This window comes from Trichechus manatus, unplaced genomic scaffold (assembly GCF_000243295.1).
Source record: "Trichechus manatus latirostris isolate Lorelei unplaced genomic scaffold, TriManLat1.0 scaffold00010, whole genome shotgun sequence".
Taxonomy (NCBI): Eukaryota; Metazoa; Chordata; class Mammalia; order Sirenia; family Trichechidae; genus Trichechus; species Trichechus manatus.
In genome coordinates this window covers 14,889,800-14,903,606 of record NW_004443946.1, presented here as the reverse complement: position 1 = coordinate 14,903,606, position 13,807 = coordinate 14,889,800, and the positions used below count along the sequence as shown (strand labels likewise).

The window sequence follows — 13,807 nt, the reverse complement described above, 5'->3', positions numbered from 1 at the left end:
TCTTAGAATTTCTTCATTTTTTAAAATTCTTTTACCTGATTTTTCCTCAAATAAGTTTGTGTCAAGTGCCTTATCTTCAGTCTCACTAATTCTGACCTCTACTGCCTCAATTCTGCTCCTATGGCTTTCTATTGAGTTGTCTCATTGAAATTTAATTGTCATTCTTCTGGATTTCTGCTTGCTATCTCTCTATGGATTCTTGCAGCCTTTTCAATTTGTCATTATGCTCTTGAATAACCTTATTAGGTTCCTCTATTGCTTTGTCTATGTGTTCTTTGGATTTTTCTCTATTTTTATGGATCTCCTTCCTGATCTGTTGAAGAGTTCTGTATATTAATCTTTTGTATTCCACCTCTGGTAATTCCAAGAAATTCTCTTCCTCCAGAGAATTTATTGATTCTTTATTCTCTGAGCTTGCTGAAGCCATCATGGTCTGCCTCTTTATGTGATTTGATATTGACTGTTGTCTCTGAGCCATCAATAAGTTATTATAACTTATTTATGTGTGTTTACTGTGTCCTAGCTTCTTGTTTTGTTTTGTTTTGATATGGGCATATACGCTGCTCATGTGAACTAGTTTGATTATTGGTACCTTTGAAGCTCTAATATCCTGTCACCATGTGGATAGATCTTTTACTAAGTATTTGAGCCTAGGAGTCTGTTTACTTTTCTTGTATGGATTCAGCTCATGTGTCCAGATGGTCAGTCACCAATGTGTGGTGCAGGCTTTCAGCTACAGTCCTAGACAGGCAGGAGTGATTGGAGTAAGCACAGGTATGTTGCTGCAGTAGGGGGTCATGTGCTGTGCAAGGCAGGGGGCTGACAGGTGCCCCTGAGTGTCTGGGACGAAAGTGTGTCCCTGTTCCCTAGATTGCATAGATGGGTGCGTTTTGCATCTGGACTATAGGCATCCAATGCTGTTGGGTGTAAGAACTGGGAGGCACCACTTATTCTTGGACCCCGGTTTCAGGTGGCTAGGTTGCGTGGGTAGAGCCACCAGTCCTCAGGCCACTGATGTGGGTAGGTAAGGACCCTGCTTAATGGGCAGAGTGTCACGAACCTGCCACTGCACCATATAGCTGATACTGTTGAAGTTAGGCTTCAGGTATATACCATGTTGTATTGTGCTAATGAGGGCTTACGCTGTTGAAATCAGCCCACGCTGGTCTATGCAGGGATAAAAGGCATTCAAAGTCCGTGGACCCCTTATGCCTGTGCCTGCCCTGAGTTCCCGTCTTAAGGGAGCTGGCAGATTATTTTTTCCTGTTTGTTAATTTGTTCCCTCTCCAAGGCTGGGAGAATGGCTCGGGGCGCATGATGGGTCCTACTTCTGTCCTAGGGGACGAAGCAACTGCTGAAGCTGGCCCAAGACCTGGTGCAGAGCGGGGAGGAGGCAGGTAAATAGAAGAGAGAGTCTTCAGAAATGTTGTGTTTTTTGATCATCCCGGTGGATTAGATGCATGAACTTATCTTTTGCTGACTGAGCACTGCTTTTCACTTGTTCTGGAGACTTGAGTAGACTCTCTGCCGCTGGGTCTCTCCCGATGCAGAAAACGCTTCCTGAGCACCACTGCTTGCCTCACTGTACATGCCAGCTGATCCAACCTGCAGGATGCCAGTTTCCACTGGGTCAGGTCTCTCCTCACTGCTTCCAAGCCATCACTCTCTCCCTCCGCCACTCAGTCCGATTCCTCAACTTTGCCTTTGATGTTTAAGGCTCCTAGATTGTCATATATAATCGACTCACTTGTTTTTTCAGGTCTTTATTGTAATAGGGACCACAAGATGTGTCTGACTACTCTGCCATCTAGGCCCTGCCACCTCTTCCATCTTCTTTTGATACTTCCTGCATTGTTTAATATTTTCCCTGTAGAATCCTTCAGTATTGTAACTTGAGGCTTCAATTTTCTCTTCAGTTCTTTCAGCTTGAAAATGCTAAGCATTTTCTTCCCTTTTTGTTTTCTAACTCTAGGTTATTGCAAATTTCATTTTAATACTTTACTTTGTTTTCTTACGCTGCCCTTTGAAATCTTCTGTTCAGCTCTTTTACTTAATCATTTCTTCCTTTTGCATTAGCTACTCAACATTCAACAGCAAGTTTCAGAGCCTCTTCTGACATTTGTTTTGGTCTTTTCTTTCTTTCCTGTCTTTTTAATGACCTCTTGCTTTCTTCATGTATGATGTCCTTGATGTCATTCCACAACTTGTCTCGTCTTTGATCATTAGTGTTTAATGAGTCAAATCTATTCTTTAGATGGTCTCTAAATTTAGGTGGAATATACTCAAGGTCATACTGTGGTTCTTGTAGAATTGCTCTAATTTTCTTCAGCTTCAGCTTAACCTTGCAAAGTGCAATTGATCATCTGTTCTGCAGTTGGCCCTTGGCCTTGTTCTGACTGATGATATTGAGCTTTTTCATTGTCTCTTTCCACAGATGTAGTCAATTTGATTCCTGTGTATTCCGTCTAGCGGGGCCCATGTGTATAGTCACCGTTTATGTTGGTAAAAGAAAAGGTATTCACAATGAAAAAGTCATTGGTCTTGCAAAATTCTATCATGCAATCTCTGGCATCGTTTCTACCACCAAGGCCATATTTTGTAAATACCAGTCCTTCTTCTTGGTTTCCAATTTTTGCATTCCAATCACCAGTAATTATCAACTCATCTTGATTGCATGTTTCATCCATTTCAGACTGAAGAACTTGGTAAAAATCTTCAATTTCCTCATCTTTGGCATTGGTAGTTAGCGGGTAAATTTGAGCAATAATCTTATTAACTGGTCTTCCTTTAGGCGAATGGATATTATCCTATCACTGACAGCATTGTATATCAGGATAGATCTTGAAAAGTTCTTTTTGACGATGAATGCAATGCCATTCCTCTTCAGTTTGTTATCCTCTCATAGTAGACCATATGATTGTCTGATTCAAAATAGCCAATACCAGTCCATTTTGGCTCACTAATGGCTAGGATATTGATGTTTATGTGTTCCATTTCACTTTTGATGACTTCCAATTTTCCTAGATTCATACTTCATACATTCCACCTTGCAATTATTAATGGAAGTTTGCAGCTGATTCTTCTCATCTTGAGTCATGCCCCATCAGCAAACGAAGGTCCCAAAAGCTTGACTCCGTCCGTGTCATTATGGTTGACTATACTTTGAGGGTGCAACTCTTCCCCAGTCGTCTTTTGAGTGCCTTCCAAACTGAGGGGGCCCATCTTCCGGCACTATATAGATAATGTTCCACCGCTAGTCACAGGTTTTCACTGGCTAATTTTTTCATAAGTAGACTGCCAGTTCCTTCTTCCTAGTATTTCTTTGTCTGGAAGCTCAGCTGAAACCTGTCCACCATAAGTGACCCTGCTGGTTTTGAAATACTATTGGCATAGCTTCCAGCATCACAGCAACATGCAAGCCACCACAGTACAACAAACTGACAGATGTGTGGGGGTACTGCTGAACAGGCTCATACAAATAAGAAAAGTTTGCTTATTTTTGTCCTAATAAAATTGTACCACTTTAGTCACCATGTTAACACATGCACTATTAAGGAGACAAGTAACTAGCATTTGTTCACTGTCTTGTTCTCAGTTCTTATTAATGGCATTGATACAAACCTTATTAAAACTGTAGACACTACATTTACTGATGAAAATTCACTTTGATGATACCAATTATTTAAGAAACTATCACCACAACATAAAGTGAAAATAGAGGTTTTACAGTCATAAAGTTGATAAATTATTGTAAAATGACCAAGTTTTTAGTTGCTTTGGACTCTATAGACCAGCTCACTGCTCCTCAAACATTCCTTACTTATTCCCTCTTCTGAGCTGCTGATTATTATTTCTCCTGAAACTGCTTTCCTGTGGCAAGATGCTAGCCTTTTCCTGTAACTTTGACTAATGAATTTCTCTTGTCTCTCTGGTGAGATGAGCAAGCATCTGCATGCAGAACTATTTGGAGCTACTCTTTATGCCACCTCTTATACTGTAACTCCTATATATGTAGTAATGGCATAGAGTGACTACTATGTGAAGTCACTCTGTATCAGTACTATATAATTACTGAATGAAATCAGATAGTCACAGCTGCTGATATGTTCTTTTCTATAGAATGTGCAGCTGTATTTTGGCCAAATTTGTCTCCTGCCAGCCAATATTTTTAGTGGTTGGAGCATGGTGACAATAATGATATTCCCATATGGTATTTTATCATAGAGAAGTACATACACACACATAAAATTAATTAATCATAGGCATAAAACAGAACCAAACCTGTTACCATTGATTTGATTCTGATTCATAGCGACCCTATAGGGCAGAGTATAACTGCCCCATAGGGTTTCCAAGGAGTGGCTAGTGGATTTGAACTGCCGACCTTTTGATTAGTGGCTGAATGCTTAATCACTGCACCACCAGGGTTCCAATCATAGGCATACAGATCAATAAATATTTATATATTATATCCCATTTAACTACCACTAAGATCAAAAATGAAAAAAGAAAAACACTTTTATGATCCTAAAAGTCTCCCTATGTCCTTCTTACTCAATTACTCTCCTTCCCCCCAAAATAACCACATTAAAAAAAATTGAGATATAACTAATTTATCATGAAGTTCATCATTTTAAAATATATGATTAAATGGTTTTTAGTATATTCACAAGAATGGGCTATTATCACCACTATCAAACTCCAGAACATTTTCATCACCCCAGAGAGAAACCCCCTACCTGTTAGCAGCCCCTCTCTATTACATCTGCCCATGAAAACTACTAATCTAGTTTCTAACTATGTGGATTTGCCTATTGTGAAAACTTTATATAAATGGAATCACAAAATACGTGGCCTTTAGTATTTGGCTTCTTTCACTTTGTTTTTAAGGTTCATCCATCATGAATCAATATGCCATTGCTTTTCATGGTCGAGTAATATTCCATTGTATGGATATTCCACATTTTGTTTATTTATTGATCAGTTGATGGACATTTGGGTTGTTTTCTACAACTGCTCTTTTGATGCTGAACTTCATACAAGCAGAACAAGACAGTATGTACTCTTTTATGGCTGGTTTCTTTTACTCATTTTTATGTATGTAAATTTTATCCATATTGTAGTACGTAGCAGTTCTTTACTCCTTTTTTTGCCTTGTAATAGTCCATTGTATGAATATATCAAAAGTTATGTGTTCATTCTATGCCTCATGGACATTAAGGTTGGTTCTAAGTTTTGGCTATTATGAATAAAGATGTCATAAAATTGTTTTGGTGACTTTACCCACTCATTTCTCTCTAGCATGTATACCTAGAAGTGGAATTAATGGGTTATAGTGTTGGTGGGTGTTTAGTTTTATAAGAATCTGCAAGAGAGTTTTGAAAAGTGGTTGTACTATTTGTCATTCCCACTAGAAAACATGAGGGTTTCAATTGTTCCAGATGTTCCATACACTTGCTATATTGTTACCTTTTACATTTTAGCCATTGTGGTGGGTATGTAGTGGTATTTTATTGTGGTTATAGTTTGCATTTTCCCACACCTAATGATTTTGAGTACTTCTTTATGTTTATCGATCATTTAGATAATCTCTTTTGTGAACTGCCTCTTCAAGTGTTGTGCTCATTTTTTTTTTAAATTTGAAATGGGTTGTTTGTCTTTTTCCTATTAATTTGTAGGAGTTCTTTATGTATCTTGAGTATGACTACTTTGTAGGATACATGTATTACAAATAACTTTCACGAATTATTGTCACTGGAAAATTCTAGGAAGCATAATGGTGCATATAAATGTTCAAATAACTATACCCTTTTGTCTATTCCATTGGTCCCAGAGAGCTAAATTCTTAGAGCAAAATTTTACTAATGGTCAAGGGTTTAGTTTATCAGAAAGCTGTCTAATACCGCTATCCTATTTTAACTACAAGTAATAAAATTACAGGTTCTACTCAATAAGAACATATTGATGGGGTCTACTCTGATGAATGTCAGCATATTGGCAAAGTGAGGGGAAGAGCTTGGTGCCCTTTGAAAGGTTTCTGATTTTACTGTATATAGTCATCATAAAAGTGCACACAGTGATACACACATGTACATCATATCTGTAATCTATATGAGAGTTAGAGTCGTGAAAAAATGTTTCAGTGGGATCTCAGTTGTTATTCTGTTTTACTTCATTTAGTTTTTCTTTCATTTGATAATTTTCCAAACTTTTCAAGACATTTAACTTTCTAGCTGTTGTTTTATGTATAATTTATTAGATATGTATGATTTGTATTCATTTTTATAATATGATCTCAAATTATTTTTGAAATTAGATGAGATATAAATAAATGCATGCAATCAATTTATATATCCTTTGCTTCATTTGCTACTCTGTGACCTCTCCTTACTACCTTCTCTTTCTACAGTTTGTACATGTGTATATGTATCTTAAATGGCATAAATAATTTGGAGAGATAGTTGATATATATATACATATAGGAATTTTACTTTGCTTTCTCTATTGGAAGGATAGTAGGTTTAGATGAAAGTTCTCCCAACTCCAATTATTCTAGAAATAATTGTTACCATGTATTTGGCAACTCCAATTTCTGGTTTATTTATTTATTTTAGATACTACCTGTTTGTTATGAGGTGATGTGACTTTTAAAATAAACTTTTTAATTAAAACGTAACATATATACTAACAAAGTGGTCAATTTATATTACAAATGAACAGCTTGATAAAATTTTCCCAAAGTAAACACACCTGTGCAGCCAGGGCCCAAATAAATCACTTACTAGAATCCCAGAAGCTCCTCTCATGTCCCCTCCAGGCACTATTCAGCTCTGCCCCACAAGAGTTACCTCTGTCTTAACATCCAGGCTATAGATTGTTTTTTCCAGTTTTTGAGCGTTATGTAAATGGAATTATGTAGCGTATACACTGTTGTGTCGCGTTTTTATTCAGGCAACATTATGTCAATGAGATTCACCTGCATTGTTATGTGTAGCTTTTACTTCTTTCATTATCAATGCTGAATAACATTGTACTGTGTGAATATGCCACAATGTATTTATCTATTATAATGTTGGTCAATTTTTGGATAATTTTCAGTTTGGGGCTATTATAGAGTGTTGCCGTGAATACTCTTGGTCCTGTGTTTTGGTGCATGTACATAGACATTTCTGTTGGACAGATACTTCGAAGTGAAATTATTGAGTGGCTCAGTGGTTAAACGCTCAGCTGCTAACCGAAAGGTCAGCAATTTGAACCCCATAGCTGCTTCATGAGAGGAAGATAGGGCAGTTTGCTTCTGTAAAGATTACAGCCTTGGAAAACCTATGGGGCAATTCTACTCTGACTTATAGTGTCACTATGCATCGGAATTGACTTGATGGCAGTGGGGTTTTATGGGAGGGTTTACACATGTTCAATTTTTGTCAATAGAGCCAAGCAATGTTCCAAAGCAGTGGTACCAGTTCATTCCCACTCACAGTTTATGAGAAGAATTCATTATTTTAAAGAAGTTGGGACATCATTTGTCATTGTTGTTAGGTGCTCTCCAGTCAGTTCCGACTCATAGCGGCCCTATATACAACAGAATGAAAAACTGCCCTGTCCTGTGCCATCCTCACAATCGTTGTTATGCTTGAGCCCATTGTTGCAGCCACAGTGTCAATCCATCTCATTGAGGGTCTTCCTCTTTTTCGATGACCCTCTACTCTACCAAGCATGATGTCCTTCTCGAGGAACTGGTCCCTCCTGATAACATGTCCAAAATATGTCAGACAAACTCTCACCATCCTTGCTTCTAAGAAGCATTCTGGCTGTGCTTCCAAGACAGATTTGTTCATTCATCATTTATCGTAGGTACCTTTAAAAAGATCAGGGCCAGTAGGAAAAATGAAGTTACTTTAAATTTTCTTTATTTAATTATCTGGAGATTTTTTCCCTCCTTTGCTGTTATTCACTGACATTTATATTAAGAGGAACTTTCCTCATTATTATGATCACCAAAAAACCAAACCAAACCCACTGCCGAAGAGCCGATTCTGACTCACAGCGACCTTGTAGGACAGAGTAGAACTGCCCCATAGGGTTTCCAAGGCTGTAATCTTTACGGAAGCAGACTGCCACATCTTTCCCCCATGGAGTGGCTGGTGTGTTCGAACTGCCGACCTCTTGCATGAGCAGCCGAGAGCTTTAACCACTGCAGCACCAGGGCTCCTATCATGATCACAGTGTTTGAAAATTATTTTGTGGTTTATCACTTAATGTCAAAGACAGTTTATATAAATCTTGTAGACAGAGGAATATTCGGTTGATTTGCTATGTTTCTCTGAAACCCTAAGCAAACCTAGTTATCCAAAGGTAAAGTCAGTCTATTATTTAACAGAATTTGATATGATGCTAGAATATACAATAAATCCTTAAATATGCATGCAGAGATAATCTATTAATTTTGTAAAAAGATTAGTACAAAAATATACATAGCTAGCAAGTTCAAAAACAAAGTAAAAAGGGAAATGAGAAAATAGAAAAAGCATTTGCAATTTTCATTAAAACTCTGCAAAAGATATTATACGTGATATACGTATACTTTAAATAATTCCTGTGAAGCAGTGGTTCTCCAAGAAGGAACCACTGTTTATTCTGCCATCTTAAAAACACACAGCATATACCTATTTCAAATCTGCTTTATTTTCTTAATAGCGTATTTTAACATTTTCCTTTTTTTATTACATATTATTTTACAACACTATTTTTTTAATGACTCTAAAAATACAATTGTAGACCTATAGTATAATATTTAACAAATTCTCTTATCATTCTTGGGTTGGAAACTACTTATATTCTTGAATACTTTTTTAGGGAAGATGTAAATCATTTTCAGGTCAGAAAATTGTTTTGTAGTCTGATACTTAGCCCAACTAAAACGAAAAAACCCATTGCCGTCGAGCTGATTCTGACTCACAGCGCCCAGCTAGGACTCACAAAATAACTTGATAAATTGTTTTACCTCTTACTGTGCTATTTCTTTTCTAATTAGACCCAACTTCTCAAACACCTTTCTCAAACCTCAGGGCATTGCAGTATAACTGCTTGAGTTATTTCCACTCTTCTGGGTAATTAAGCAAATATATTTAAAAATATATTTCTAATTTAAGAAAATATTTACATATATGTGGAAAGGCATTCTTATTTAGTCAAATATCTGCTCATGAAAAAAGCACATAAATGAAATTAAGAGCAGAGCACATTAGACACTCTAAATTTCATCAGAGCCCTAACTGGAAAGTTATCGACCCAAAACAATGGCAGCTTTAACAAGTTAAAAATGGTAACAATTTCTCTTTGTTTATTTTCACTACTCATTCTTACTACAAAACCAAGCTTTTGAAAAACCTGATCAGAACTGGTTCTCTCTCTTTTTCAAACAAAAATCTTTAAGTCGCATTCTTGTATATAAAGTTTATTGACAGGAAATTTCTCTCTAAAGTGAAGCCCGTGAATTTTTACCTACGGTCTCTCACTGGTTATAGCAGACTTCTGTTGCTAAATATAACCTTTTACTTTTAAATAGTGGAAGTTAATTTGTTTTAGTTTTATTTCATTACCTAGTTCCTGAGTTAATTCCTTGGAGATCTTGACAACCCCAGAGATTTTGATACCCCTAGAAATTGGATGAGTGACATCCAGACAGCAACTCTCTCAGTCCACACGGCTATGCGGTTACACGTCTTTTTTTCTTTTTCTTTTTTAAATAAAGGTGAGCCTTCTCATCTTCCCATAAATTGAGTGAGAATTGAGCTCCTGTAGAGAATTCTACTTCATTCTACAGCATGTTGGCCATCTTAGAGCTGCTCATTCCCAAGAAGGATTATAAAAATGTTTCATGTGCAAATGTCACTTGCCTCTTTCCACTGATTTTCACTAACTTAATACCAATGCAATTGGATTCCAGAGGAGAGATTAATTAGCAGTGCATAATTTAATTGCATCGAAAGAAGCAAGAATTTTGAAGAACATGAGTGGTAGCTTCAATGCTTACCAAACTGTTATTAATGCATTTATTCCTTTATCCTAAGAAAGAAAATAGGAGGATCTTCTTCACTTACCAATTACAATTAGTTAGCTGACACTGTATTACTCCTGATGGAGCCCTGGTGGCGCAGTGTTTAAGAGCCTGGCTGCCAACCAAAAGATCAGCAGTTTGAATCTACCAGCTGCTCTTCGGAAACCCTGTGGGGCAGTTCTACTCTGTTCTATAGGGTCCCTATGAGTTGGAATCGACTTGATGGCAGTGAGTTTTTTCTGTTTTTTAACATTACTCCTGATAGAGGATTTAATCGATAATCAATAAAATGATTGATTTTAGAGCAGTAAAGACCTCATGAGATAGCCTTGTTTAGCTCACTACCTCCAGGTAGAATTACTCCCGTTATCCTCAATTGCATGTTAGAAGTTTGTTATAGATTGAAGTATTCATTCTGTGATCACTGAGCTTAGGTAGCAGTAGTAACAGACTACATTAATTAAGACCTAAGCTCTCCAGCTTTCCGTCTTATTACGCTATACAATTCTACTTCCATTTCAGGTGAAAGCACCTTTTCTCTTTCAAATACATATGAAAGATTTAAGAGACAGGTATTAAGAAAGTGTAAGAAGATACTCTCATGCACAGCTGTTTAGAGTGCAAATTGATACACCCTTTCTGGGAAGCAATTTGTCAAAAGCAATAAAAATTTATTTTTATTTTTATTTTATTTTGCCCTGTAATTTTACTTCTAAAAACCTTACTTTAGGCAATCTAATATAGGTACAAGAGTATTTGTTGTACTGTGATATTATGAAAGAGAAAATGGAAATCTCAATATCCAATGATAATGTAATGGTTAAATTAATTGAGTTATAACTATATGATAGACTAGTATGCAATGAATGAAATTATGTTTCTAAAATTAGTATTTCACAACACAGGAAATGATTATAATACGATCGCTGAGAATAAAACTTCAGATATCTAAGTTTTATAAAAACGGTATATACATGTATAAAAATTTATATGGATAATTTTTATTTTCTTCTTTATACATTTTATATTTCCAAGATTCTGTACAATGAATATTAAAATGCATTTTTAAATATATACAAAGGATGCATAAGAAAGAAATAGAACCTTCTTCTTTTGGCTGTCTCTAGACAACCATTTCCTTGATTTAGCTCCTTGGTTTCTGTGTTAATTTTTGTATTTAGACTCATTTTATTCTAAGCCTTCGTGACACTGTTGTTATTGTTAGTTGTCTTTGAGTCAATTCTGACTCAGGGTGAGCCCATGAGTACAGAGTAGAACTGCTCCATAGGGTTTTCAAGGCTGTGACCTTTCAGAAGCAGATTGCCAGAACTGTCTTCCAAGGTGCCTTTGTGTGGCTTGAAACTGCTAAACTTTTAGCTAGTAGTCGAGCCCTTAAGCATTTGCACCACCCATATTACTCATACAATAATGGTTGAAAGTGATGGGGAAGGGACCCAGAAGAAAATAACATTTATCAAATGCTCACTCTACCAGTCTCTAGCTCCGTTCCTTTTTATATATACAGTAAAACTTGTATTTCAAAGATGTGTTCCTCATGGCAAATAGTAGTGGGATAGACAAATAACTGTCGATGAATCCTTGTGTCTTTACCAACACACTCATGCATGCAATATATTTATTGGAGCTGAAATTAAAGTGTTTAGGATGGAAACAAATTTACAGTATAGCCTAGGCTGTTTTGTGGTCCAGGGCTCTGGCTTGAGTGGTTTCCTAATAAAATAAACTACAGGTTTGATTAATTGGACCTTAAATAGATTTTTAGAAATCAGCATTTATATCTTTGTAGTACATAAAGAATGAGAAAGCACCAGGAAGTGCCAAGAGTTGTCTTCTATTTGTTTTAGCTTCACTTAGGAGCATGGCTTAATAGCTGGAACTCAAGAGTCCTGGGTTCTGATGCGAGGGTTTTTCAGTAATTTGTCGAGAGGTCTTGAACAAATCAAATAACCCTTTGGAAAACATTTCCTTATCTGTAAAATGGGGCATTGGGCTAGGCACAGTGATTTTTCAAACTGTGCCTGGTTGAAAACTCTAGGGAGGCAAGCATTATGAGAGTTTTTGCTTATGGATCTGAAGGACCAATACAGTACAGGGAACATAACTAGCACATAACGAGCACTTGATAAATATGAGTTGAATGAATGACTTCACCCTGCCTCCCTGCCTGGGTGTCTGTCTCCCCAGTACAGCTTTACCCAGAATAATTCTGCTTGTATCTATTTCATACATTGGACCACAGGTAAGATTTCATTTAAAAAAAAAAAAAGATATATAGCTGCTGAAAATAAAAGTTTGAAATCTCTAGGCTAAGTAATCTTAAAGATCCTTTCAAGTCTATGACAATTCCATGTTACTAATTAGTGCTATTGTTTAAAAAAAAAACAAAACAGGTCACAATACCTCTTACTCTCATTTTCCTCTGCTATACATTACTGCGGAGCCCTTTGAATCCACCACTGCTCCTTGGAAACCCTATGCGGCAGTTCTACTCTGTCCTATAGGGTCGCTATCAGTTGGAATCGACTCAATGGCAATGAGATTTTTTTGTTGTGTTGTTGCAGTTTATGCATTACTAATTTCTATGATAGACCTGCGTATAAATTGTATTTATGACAGAGAGAGGGAATGGCCTGTGTTTTGGCAGACGAGTCAGAGGCATAGGCAGAGAAGGGAGTGAAAGGATATGGCAGTCACTTGGTGACATGCGGACATCAGTATATGGCATCAATCAAAATAACAAATGAATTGGTGTCATAAGTGAAATAAAGCAAAACAGGAAAGATACACTTAAAAATGTAATAAAAATCCTCTTTTGATTCAATTTAATATTGCAGATATTAGATTTCATTTGCAGCATGAATCCTGAAGGAATTAAAAGGAAATAAAATGACAATTACCAAAATGAATCTAAAAATATTCAAAAACCCTGCAATGTAAATGGATTGGAGTAGAACTATCCATTTTTCTATTAAACCATTCAGTGTCATGTTTGTGTCTGTGTGTGTATTTTTAAATACATTATTTTGCTTTCATAGTGCTATGTGTCAGGCTAAACTGGAATCAATTGCCACTCTTTCACTTAATTCCTACAATAAGCTTATGAAGTAAGCACTATTATTATCCCCATTTCACAGATGAGGTTTATGGTTGTCGTTAGTTGCTGTGGCGCCAGCTCCAGCTCATCGTGACCTTATGTCTAACAGAATGAAACTGTGCCAAGTTCTGTGTCATCTTCACCATTGTTGGTATGTTTGAGCCCATTCTTGTAGTTATGATGCTACACCAAGGTTATAAGAAAGGACCCCCCTAGGAGCCCTGGTGGCATAGTGATTAAGAGCCTGGCTGCTAACCAAAAGGTCAGCAGTGCAGATGCACCAGCTGCTCCTTGGAAACACTATGGGGCAGTTCCACTCTGTCTTATAGGGTTGTTATGAGTCAGAACCGACTCGATGGCGCTTAACAACAGGCAGCATGAGCTCCCATGTCAAAGACCAGAATGAGCAAGGGCTCCAGTGCAAAACGGTGTGCCTATCTTGCTGACATTTTCAGCTGCCTAAGCTGTACAGAAAGCTGGTGAATACACTTTTCACTCACTTGACATGAATGCACTTGTAAAAAGAAAAATTTTCAGAGTGAAGAAAACAGAGAGAGAGCAGAGTTTTCTCAGCCAGTGCTAGCATGTCAAGTTAGAAGGGTGCTTTTGTTGATTTTGTTTTCTTGTAACCG

The 13,807-nt window shown here is 36.9% G+C and overlaps 1 protein-coding gene across 2 annotated transcripts in view; it reads left to right on the top strand.

Annotated features, from left to right (window-relative positions):
• The window catches only part of KCNH5 (potassium voltage-gated channel subfamily H member 5), a 351,487-nt gene that overhangs the window by 258,269 nt on the left and 79,411 nt on the right, over positions 1-13,807 (top strand). The gene's annotated exons all lie outside the window — the stretch shown is intronic.